A 12,445-nucleotide genomic window follows, 5' to 3' on the forward strand; every position below is an offset into this window, starting at 1 on the left:
TTTTTTATTATTTGTTGTGCAATAGCCTATAGCCTACTTTTATTACCACGTTGATCATTTCTGGTATATAAAACATATGTTTTCTTTAGTCAAAAAGAAAAAAAGAAAAGAAAAAGAAAACGTAAGTATTCTAAAGCTATATTATATTATATTATATTAACCCCCCCCCCCCCCATATTCAAATCCATCAGTTACAATCCCCCCCAATATTTCAACATGAAAATCACAGTAGATCTATACTAAAATATGTATAATTCATTTATTTTGTAACAATAATTTTGTTTATAATCGAATATGTGTTTGTCATAATAAATTAGTAAAAAAAATACCCCCCCTCCATTGAACCGATTGGTAACGCCCAACCAATGCGCATCGCATTTTCACCAAAACAACGCCAGTGGCGCTCTACTGTTTGAATGAATGAGAGCGGGTAGCACCAAAAAAGAAGAGAACCGCTGCCCAGCCGACTATATTAAACTTCTGTTCAAAGAGGGACGTTAAAAAGAATAAAGCATGTACTGAGAAGGAGGTATGAAAACATTGTAATAGTTAAGTACACTCCACATATATTTTAGCTAGCTAATCCATTGCAATTTAGCCATAACTATCAGTGTAACTGTAACCAATTACTAAAACAGCCATCTATTTTGTTACTTCATTTTTCAATAGCGTCTTAGTGACAAAAGTATTCAAATCGGTGTTTGTTTTCTTCCTTAATTAATCTGATTTTTGAATGAATTGGCTGAATGAACGATTTAAGTAGCTCACTCATTAAAACGTCGAATCGCTGCCACCTACTGGCGGTTTCAATATATAACATAATTTATTTATTTTTAGAATCACTCCGTTATGTTAGAATTTGATGAATAGTTATATTCCATAAAGTTATGATAGATAGATAGAGAAGAAATAAATTATCCAATAACGCTACACATAAAACAGATTTTTTTTTTATTATTAAAAAAAAACAAAAAACAGGCAGCATACCAACGCTCAACCCCCCCAATGTTGAAACCAAATCTACGCCCTTGACTCCATCAGTAGCCTATTGTTTTAACGCTGTAATGTAAACGATAGCTGCTTAACTTTTGACATGTTTAATTGGCGTGCGCATTTAACATTTCGAGTCCCGTGAGCAATCGGATTGGAGTCACCATGGAAACGGGGCGGCAACCAGGCGGCAACTCAACCAACTGACAAGTGTCAAGCAAGAGCACGACCGTCTGTCACTGTTATTTTCACTGCTTTCAGGTAAGTTTAGTGCCTAAAATTACACAAATAATACATACAACTGTTCTTGACACGTTCATACATGTAATTGACAAGCTTCTGTTGAATATTTTCTTCATAGAAAAGGTTTGTTGTCTTTGGAAAAAGATCGTTAGAATCTCAACCGTTAGGCTAACTTTAAGAGGTAGACTAACTTGACTTAAACTCTTATTTATGAAAGTTTGGGCTTTTAATCACATTTTATGTGTAGATTAGAGGTTTTGATAGTTTTGTAAATGATTTTCTGGCAATTTGTCAATGGATGATTAGAAAATATAACTTAAAAGTATGCGGTGTACTGTTAATCGGTGACGTCACTTATATGGAGCGTGAAAATGGGGTGAAACTAACGTTATTTCAAACATGTTTTGATATTTCATGGTAAATAAATATTGATTAAAATTGCACTGTGATTTCAGGAACGTCAGATATATGAATAATTTATATTTATTGCGTCCAAACATAATTAAGTGACATTGTATGAGGAATACTAAATAAGTAAAGCTACAAATGTAAATGCTGGCATCTTAAGACTTTTTTTTACACACACACACACACACACACACACACACTCAGACAAACACACATAGCCTATATATACATATATATGTATATATATATATATACACATATATGTATATATATATATACACATATATATACACACATATATATGTTCTGTATATTATTCTTTCTCATTTCTGCATTTCACCTCTATTCTATTTTTATTTATTTTTTTTAATAAACCTGACATTGAATACTACATTTTGTTGGCCCTGTGACAACTTGTTTATGTTCCTAGATTCTTCCATGTTAAAGTTTGATCAAAAGTTTATCAAGTTTTCAAAAAATTCATCAAATATTTTTTGAGTCCTCTATGGCCATCTTGTTTAACTCTGCATTGAGGACACTTGGTATAGAGTTAGCAACCTACAGTAAGGTCCAACATAATTCAAAATGAGACAGATGATAATAAAAAAAGTACTGAGCATTGTGAATGTAAGAGCCTCACATTATATTAATAACAATCATTGTTGGTGTGTGAATTGCATTTCAGGGCAGTTTGTGAAGACAAGATGCTGTGACAACCTGGACAGAAGTCAGTTCCAGATCCACCTTCAACACCAGACTTCTCATATGGATTGCTGTATACTAGCATATTATTATTCGCTTCAGAATTGGGTGCATGCAGACAAATGTTTATAACATTCTTTCTTTCTGGTGTTGTGTCGAATTCTGTGACCTACCAAATCATATGACTATAGGCATTGCATTGACCTAATCTGACTAAACCTAACCCTAATCCTACCCTTTTGATAATTAACCATGGTTTTACTATAGTAAAATCTTGTTGTTGTTTTTTTTGTTGTTGTTGTTGTTTTTTTGACGTATTGATTACCATTTGTATAATCACACAAATACCATAGTTAAAACTGTTTTTCTAGCAGAACCATGGTTCATTTGTGGTAACCATGGAATTACTACAATGACTATATTTTTTTGCTTTTAATCATGGTAAAACCATGATAAATTTCCATAACCTACACCTTATAACCTACTAGGGTCACATAATTTAGTGGGTTACAGAATTCGGCATTATAACTGTTTGGATCAGCAATTAAAGGGTTAGTTCAACCAAAAATGAAAATAATATCATTAATTACTCACCCTTGTGTCAGTCTACACCCGTTAGACCTTCGTTGATCTTCGGAACACAAATTAAGATATTTTTGCTGAAATCTGATGGCTCAGTGAGGCCTCCATTGCCAGCAAGTTAAAGGATTAGTTCACTTTTTGAATGACAATGTCCTGATAATTTACTCACCCCATGTCATCCAAGATGTTCATGTCTTTCTTTCTTTGGTCAAAAAGAAATGAAGGTTTTTGATGAAAACATTCCAGGATTATTCTCCTTATAGTGGACTTCAGTGGACTCCAGACGATTGAAGGTCAAAATTACAGTTTCAGTGCAACTTAAAAGGCTTTCAGTGATACCAGACAAGGAATAAGGGTCTTATCTAGCAAAACGATCAGCCGTTTTTTTAAAAATACAACTGCATATGCTTTATAAACAGAAATGATCGCCTTGCGAGTGCTTTCATGTTCCGTATTCTTCAAATGCTGTATATCCAATGCCTTCCCTATTCTACGTACGGAAAAAAACTGAACTGGTGCCGGGTTCGTTCCGTAAGTTGAATAGGGAAGGCGTAGGACATACAGCGTAAGCTTTTTGAAGCATACACAACACAGGAGCACTCGCAAGGCGATCATTTGTGTTTATAAATCATATACAGTTTTTTTTTTTTTTTTTCGAAAACGACTGATCGTTTCACTAGATAAGATTCTTATTCCTTGTCTGGTATCATTTAAAGCCCTTTTAAGCTGCACTGAAACTGTAATTTTGACTTTCAACCATCTGGGATCCATTGAAGACCACTATAAGGAGAATAATCCTGGAATGTTTTCATCAAAAACCTTCATTTCTTTTCGACTGAAGAATGAAAGACATGAACATCTTGGATGACATGGGGTGACTAAATTATCAGGACATTGTCATTCAGAAAGTGAACTAATCCTTTAATTTACACTTTCAGTGCCCAGAGAGGTACTAAAACGTTTAAAACAGTACAGCGGGCCTACTAATATTAGTATTGGGTCTTAATATTGTAGAACAGCACAAGGGTGAGTAATAATATTGACATAATTTTCATTTTTGGGTTTACTATGTCATTAAGACAGCTCCTAGCTGCCACCTACTGGCATAACAATGTAACCTGCAATGAAAGCGCTGAAAAATCGAGAAATCGCTAACATAGTTTCTCAAAATCAGGTATTTATTGAACAATAAACTTCTTATTTAATATATATTATTTAAGTTCCGATGCCTATATATCTGTAATTTGTGTTGAAAAAAATCCTTAAAATATAAGCATTAGTTTTACTGCAAACAAGTGATTAAAATATAATTATTATAATCGCAATAAAATAATTTGTATCTATTTAAAATGAAATACTTTACAATTTACAAATTAAATGTTTTTTTCTTCTGTAAAAACATCTGTCCTCTGAAATTTCTTGGAATTTGTTAATGACCCCATATTTAAATTCGCCAGTCATTGCATAATTTTCATGTGTTTTATTTATTTACATATTTACCTTTTTTCCATATCATGTTACTTTTTTTACATTTTGTGAATAAATATGAGTGACAAAATTTGTGTGTAGTATAAATTATTAGGCCTACATATATGTTAATGTAGGCTTATACAATGGACAACAACCAGAGGTCTGCTCTACAGGTAAGGTAGTGCAATGTAAAAAAGTTCTGCTGAATATTCAGATTTACAGAAATGTTGTAAACTGACATAATAGCTTATGATGAATTATAAAGAAATATAAAATACACCACTTAATGTATTTATCTTACTATACATTTATGTTTTATATATTTGTTTTATATGGTTTTAGTCATTTTATCTGGAAAGATAACACTAAAAAAAACATTTTGATGGCAGCATATGAAGTACCAGTTTGGACGTGTCAAGTACGTTTTTAAAACGTTGCAAGGAGACATTCAGACGTGATAAAAACGTTATAAAGACTTTTCTGCAATGTTGTGAAAAAACGTATTTATAACGTAAAAAAAACCCGACATCTGTTGTATTAAATACGTCCGATTAAAACGTTATCACGACCTTTTCACAACGTGAAAAAAACGTTTTTACAACGTTATTGTGTTTGCTGGGCTGTCCCTGTTGATTCCTGACAAATGCATATCTTTCACAGATTCACACACTCCGGTTAACTCGTATAACTCATAACTCCTTGTCTTCTCATGAGCTCCCTCTGTTGCTCTGGCTGAAAGGATCAGGATAGATAGACGGAGAGATCGTGCAAACATCCTCGGATAGCAATCATCGCATAATTTAGAGGAAAATAAATAGAAATGCTCAGAAAAGTTACGTAAACATAGGGTATGTTATCAATACATTTCTAAATGTGTAAGCCTTAGTTGAGTATTTTGCGTTCTTGTGATCGCAAATAAATGGAAGCAGGCGCAACTGAATAGGTCCGTGTTTTCTTTTTATGTCATTATAAATATCAGTTAGATTTAGCATGATTGATGTGCACTCCTGACATAAATGAATACATTACTATTACTGTAACATTTTTTATTGTAAAACATTGTTCAAATATTGATGCCAGAATCTTAAATAAAAATCTTTAAGTAAAAAACAAACGTTCGCAAGTTTGGATCGTTAAATCTTGAATGACTGTCAACTGTTGAATGAATGAGTGTCATGTCCAGCTTGTTTACTTCGAACCGGAAGACGCTCCCACGTTTGACGCAAGGCCTCATGGGGCGTAGGAAACTTGTGGATAGTGGATAGGGAGCGGTTTCAGACACAGCTCTTATGTAGCCCCGCCCCTTTTCAGCGCTGCGCTCGTCTTTTGACTTCCGGCTTGTATTTCCACAGCGATCTTATGTATTTATGAATGAACTGCTCATTTTAAAATCTTCCCGTTCTACTGACGTTTGTTAAGACACCCGCTTTAAACATAACAATGCTCATGATAACTTTTGTTAACTACAACACGTAAATCCACTTCACCAGCTAATTATTCTTCAACAGCGATGCCATAGAAATATATAGGGCTACCGCGAAAACGGAAGTTCAAAGACAATATTCTAAAGTTGGCGGCGCGCATGTTTCTGTGGAAAATAAGGTCTATAGTCTTTGCACTAATCAACTATGACAACAAACAAGTGGTGGGAGAACATGTGACCAAAGAAAAACAAACTAATACATGAACATAACAGGGAAACAGATGCAAACTCAAAACTTGACAGTTATATGTTGTGTAAGTTACGCTTTAGACGTAAGTAGAATCCGTATGGCTGTATTTTCCGTATAAGCTAGTTTTTTTACTTTATAAAATGTTAAATATGGATACCTTTCTTACATAAACGCATTGCTTCGTTTCAGAAGGCCTTTATTAACCCCCCGGGGGCATGTGGAGTATATGTTTATGATGGATGGATGTACTTACTTGAGCTTCAAACTCGTGACTCCTGTTCACTGCCATTATAAAGGTGTTTATTAATATAACTCCGATTGTGTTCATCAGAAAGAAGAACGTCATATACACCTTGGATGGCTTGAGTGTGAGTAAGTCATGGGGTGATTTTCATTTTAAAGTGAACTAATTCTTTAACTTTAACTAAGATTTACAAATGCTTTAGAAGTATTTTTCTTTGCTAGCTCATGTTAACTAATGTAATTAACCCATGTTAGCCATGAAACCGTATTTATAAAAGTGAAGTGATGTTACTATATTAATCTATATACTTGGCATTGTTTTAAACCCCCTGAGCTAGACTAGCACCAAACCAGCATAAACCAGCTTTCACTATCATGAAAATTCAATTCTTGTGGCTCATTTAACACTGTTCAATGTTCTCCAGAAGTACAATCATGTGTGGAGACGAGCCAGAAGTTTTCCAGCAGTTAAGCTCAATGCAGATGCTCACATCACTGATCTGCCATGGAGCATTTTGCAAAACACTGAGGCCAATGTTTGCGGTCTGAAGAACGATTTTACTATTAGTGATTTGGACAGCATAATAAAATCCTTCATTTTCAATCTGGCACCCACTGACGACACAAGAGGGGCAATTTCGAAGAGTAATTTAAATGGGAAAGATACAAGCCAAGCCGTGGATCCATGATTTGCAGAGAGAATGAGACAGAGAGAGAGGTGAGATTGGATGAGAGAAGGTTCAAAAACACCAAAAGGGAACTGATGATGTTCTTTGTTCTGTCTGCTAAGCTGCAGAAATAAATAGCCTGAGGTGAAATGTCAGCATGTGAAATTATTTCACAGTTTTCCTTTCTTGTGTGGTGCAGTCTTCTATTGTAAATCCAGCTCCTATTGGGCAGTGCTCCTTGATTTCTCTGCCGAGGTCAGATGGTGGATGAACAATAGGAAAATGAGAGAAGATGTCAGAGCAATTCAGGTGCCAGTGAATCTAAAACACGTTCCATATTCACACCCACGTCAACAGAGTGAATAGAGCTGTAAGAACCATCTTGACATCAGGTATGTATGAGTCCGGTTGGGTGTGGAGGGTTCTCAGGCGGTTCCTCTTCTCCATGGGACTGCAGCGCTCCGTAGTGTGCAGCCCAGCTGGGATCAGAGCGCTCACACTGAGCCAAAGTTCAGCCTGCTACCTGCCAGCCACCCAGATGCCACACTAAAATAACAGCTGATATTTACAGTGGAAATGTCAAACCCAGTTGTTTCTTCTTGCTGAGCTGAGCACTGGCTGGTTTGGTTTCCTTACACACATGCACACAATTAGAAATATGTAATGTCATTTTAGGCATATTGAAGTACATTATTGCATTGTCCCATTTGTTAAACTATAGTCATATATATATATAATGACAGTTGCAATCTAGTGTTAATGTCAAAAATATTGATTTTTCAATACATATTGATATTGAAATATCTGAAATGCTTCCAATTCTCATTTTCCTCAGAATAGACACACGATACCAGCTGCTCTTTCTCTCTCTCTCTCTCATCTCTCTGACAGCAGGTCAATACACAAACCCTCCTCCTCTCACTCACTCGTTTAATTTGCTCCAGATGAATATTGTTTGTAAAGTTTGTTTTAAGTGAACGTAAACAGTTGAGAAAGAAAGCGCATGTGTAACAGTATAATGGATCCGTGCGTCAGGTCTTAAAGTGACAGCAGCCTAATAAACCTGCTGCCAAATTATGAGATGATGTTAAAAATATCTATATGGCATTTTTTTCCTCATGGTATCAATGTCAAAATTGTGGCCAGTTCAAATGCTGAGTGGCTAGTAACTTTGGAAAACCACTAGCCACAGTGACTGGTAAACAAAAAGTACATGTCAAGCCCAGATGAAAGCACACACACAATGTAATTTAATATAGATAAAAGCAAAGAAAACTCAATGTTTAGTGTTCAATAACCAATATGCAGAACCTATTTTTAATAATTGTATTTTTTTTAAACAATATGTAAAATGATCACTGGATTAATGCAATAAAATTTTATATTAATAATAAGTATTGTTAAATGATCAGTATTATTATTATTATTGTTGAAGTCATTCAATTGTTGTTTCAAAAAGTAGAAATAAAATAATTAAAAATAGGTTCTGCATATCGGTTCCTAAAGGGGTGATTGATTATGATTTAACTTTTTTAACCTTAGTTAGTGTGTAATGTTGCTGTTAGATCATAAACAACATCTGCAAACTTACAACACTTAAAAGTTAAATTCAAACAGAGATATTTTCTTACAGAAATCACTTTTTAAGGACTACAACAAACGGCTGATAGAGGGACTACAATGAGCTTCTTCCTGGGTTGGTGACATCACTAACCCTTAAATTTACATAAACCCCGCCCCCGAGAACACTCAACAAAGGGGGCGGGGCCATGTTGGGCTGCTTTAGAGAAGAGGAAGAGTTGTTGTAGTAGAGTGTTGTTGACCTGCCGTCATTTACCACGGACTGCTTCACAAACGAGGGTCAATTCAACACAAAAGATGAACATGAAGACACATGAGTTGAATCAGCTCCACAGAAACTACATAAATTTATCCACCAACTATTCAGAAACGTCCAGTTTCATTCTAAAAGTTGTAACTTCTTCCTGAGTCTCTCCATCAGAGTCGACTCCAGTTTGAACAATGTAAGGCTGAACACCGTTACTGACAATCCTCATTTTGTCTGCGTGAGATTCTCCAGCTTTGTTGTTGTTGAGCTGTTAAAGCTCCACCCTCTTCTGGAAAGGGGGCGGGAGCAGCAGCTCATTTGCATTTAAAGGGACACAAACAAAATTGGCGTGTTTTTGTTCACACCCAAATAGGGGCAAATTTGACAAGCGATAATAAATGATCTGTGGGGTATTTTGAGCTGAAACTTCACAGACACATTCTGGAGACACCAGAGACTTATATTACATCTTGTAATAGGGACATTGTAGATCTGCTTTAAACACTAAACAAAATAATAATCTACGTTATATTGATAAATGTATTTTACTACAGTTGAAGGAATAAATTCATAATACTACTATGATACATCTCCAAATAACCATGGTAATGTCATTTTTACAGAGCAACATGTGAATTAAATCACTGCATCGTCAGTTGTATGGTACTTAATGAGATCAATTATCATCACATCAAACTCGCGATATGCTTGGCTGGAGTGAAATCTGGATGAATGCTCAAAGGAGATTTCAGAAACAAGAAGACACACACACACACACTTGCTCTCATCACTTTCTAATCCTTCACACCTGAGTGGTCAACTGCGTCTCGACAGGATATGAAACCTCTTTCCATGAATAAACATTGATGTCCAGTGCTGAGCTATGTCTCCTTTGAGTATTACAAATCCAATTACCACTGAACAGCAGCACTCCTTTAGTCACAATCATTTTGCTCTCACTTCCTGTCTGTCTCGCTCTTTCTTTCATTTATTCTCTCTTCAGCAGCTCTCTCCTGTTCATAGCCTGAGCTTCCTGCCTCTTACAATAAAACTGCCTGCCATTTTCAGGAGATAAAAATAAAGAGTGGGTTCAGAGTGGGTTTAAGTAAAGGCCAGAACATGCTTAGTCACTTGTACTGACATGTCTCGGTTTGTTTGTGTATATATGCATTTATGAAGGTCTAGGTGCCATTATTTCCTTACCTGCATATTGAAAGTCCACTTAAGCCAAGTCTGTTCACTCGGCATATTGGGCAGCAACTTTCTATGTAGGCAATAACCTAACGTTCTCAGAACATTATTCCAGCAACGGTAATAGAATGTTCGCTCAAACGTTATGTGGTATTTAATGATTTTAAGCACAAACAAATTATTCATACATCGTTTCTGGAATGTTTTTTTCTGAAATGTTCATCTAACATTTTTTAAATGGCACTACTTGTTTCTGAATGTTTAAAATTAATTTCAGATTCAGATAATTCAGATACTATAACTTCATGGGAATGTTAGCAAATAAAGGTAAGACAAAAAAGTTTAGTAATTTTAAAATAAATTTGTCACATTAATCATGTGACTCTTCCGTTGTAAAAAAGTCTGTGCTTGATTGTATTGATTGCGCATTTGTAGTGTACTTCAAATCTTAAATGTATATTTTTTTTTAACTGTACTTGCAGATAATTGAATACAAATGAAATAAAAATCTACTTAAGTGAACTTAAACTACATTTTCATGACAATATTCCTTTAAGGATTAGTTCACTTTTAAATAAAATTTTCCTGATAATTTACTCATCCAAGATGTTCATGTCTTTCTTTCTTCAGTCAAAAAGAAATGAAGGTTTTTGATGAAAACATTCCAGGATTATTCTCCTTATAGTGGACTTCAATGGTCTCCAAACGGTTGAAGGTCAAAATTACAGTTTCAGTGCAGCTTCAAAGAGCTTTAAACGATACCAGATGAGGAATAAGAGTCTTATCTAGAGAAACGATCAGTCATTTTCGAAAAAAAAAAATACAAATGTATATGCTTTATAAACACATATTATCGCCTTGCATGTGCTTCTACTTTCTGTATTCTTCAAAAAGCTTATGTATGTCTTACTCCTGTCAAAGTTTCTCTTCTGGAAAGGGGGCGGGAGCAGCAGCTCATTTGCATTTAAAGGGACACACACAAAAACGGTGTGTTTTTGCTCACACCCAAATAGGGGCAAATAGGTCAAGCTATAATAAATGATCTGTGGGGTATTTTGAGCTGAAACTTCAAACACACATTCTGGAGACACCAGAGACTTATATTACATCTTGTGAAAGGGGCATTATAGGTTCCCTTTAATTATAAATAACATGCAATTGATTGTCCAAAAACAGTACACTCAGTTTGCACTTAATAATCTTTGAAAGTATTTTCTTTCTCTTTTAAAACATTTTTTAAGGGTTTGTACAGACGTTCTTGCTTCCACTGAAACTTAAAATGCTCTTTAGATCATTCTCCATTCATGCCATTGTCAATTTCTTTAAATCAGTAGTTCAGTGAGAGGAGCCCCATGTGGATGAATGGCTGGTCATGGTTAAATATTCAGTCCCTTCTCTCAGGATGTCTGTCTCCTCACACAATTTCATCCTGGGTGTCTGACCCATGAAATGGACTGAATAGATAGACTGGCCTCAATTAGTGGCTGTGCAGGCATCATCTATGATGGCCATATTCAGCAACCAGTCAGCCTGAGAGAGCAGACAGACACATTTATCCAAAAATGGCACATCTACTGCTGGAGGGAGTGTTTGAGAAACCAGATTGGGAATAATCATTATTTTTGCAATTCCATACATTGCCACTAGTTTAATTGAATGCATGCACAAATATTTCCACCTATTTTGCCTAAGGATTTTGTGGGTTGTGGATTAAAAAAAGAAAAGTATAGACCAATTATCTGTACACTCTAAAAAATGCTGGGTTAAATATGGACAAACCCAGGGATTGGGTTGTTTTCACCCAGCCATCTTTTTCAACCAATTTTGGATTTATTTTTTTAGTCAGCAATATAGTAATATCGAAAAAGGCATGTTTTTGCTCACTCCCAAAGAGGTGAAATTTGTGGGGTATTTTAAGCTGGAATTTTACCAGACCAGAGAATTATGTTACATCTTGTGAAAGAGGGCATAATACGTGCCCTTTAACCCAACCTGCTGGGTTTGTCCATATTTAACCCAACTTGGATTGTTTTTAACCCAGCATTTTTTAGAGTGTAAATACACAACAACCTATTGGACTATGTATATAGTTTTAACTTAAAATAATTTGCTTTTATTACAACACTGTATTATAATATAATATTTGAATTATAATATAATAATTGATTATATTCAATTATAGTAACATTTTCTACACTCTAAAAAATGCTGGGTTAAAAACAACCCAAGTTGGGTTGAAAATGGACAAACCCAGCGGTTGGGTTAAATGTTTGTCCAACCTGCTGGGCAGTTTGATTTAACTCAACTATTGTATAAAAATGACGGTACTGCTTACTTAAAATGAACCCAAAGTATGTTGGAAATTAACATTTATTAATGTTTAATAAATTAACATTTATTAATAAGTTTAATAAATAATAAACAATAAACATTTATTAAATTGCTTA

Source organism: Chanodichthys erythropterus, chromosome 4 (genome assembly GCF_024489055.1).
Source record: "Chanodichthys erythropterus isolate Z2021 chromosome 4, ASM2448905v1, whole genome shotgun sequence".
In the NCBI taxonomy this organism is placed as follows: Eukaryota; Metazoa; Chordata; class Actinopteri; order Cypriniformes; family Xenocyprididae; genus Chanodichthys; species Chanodichthys erythropterus.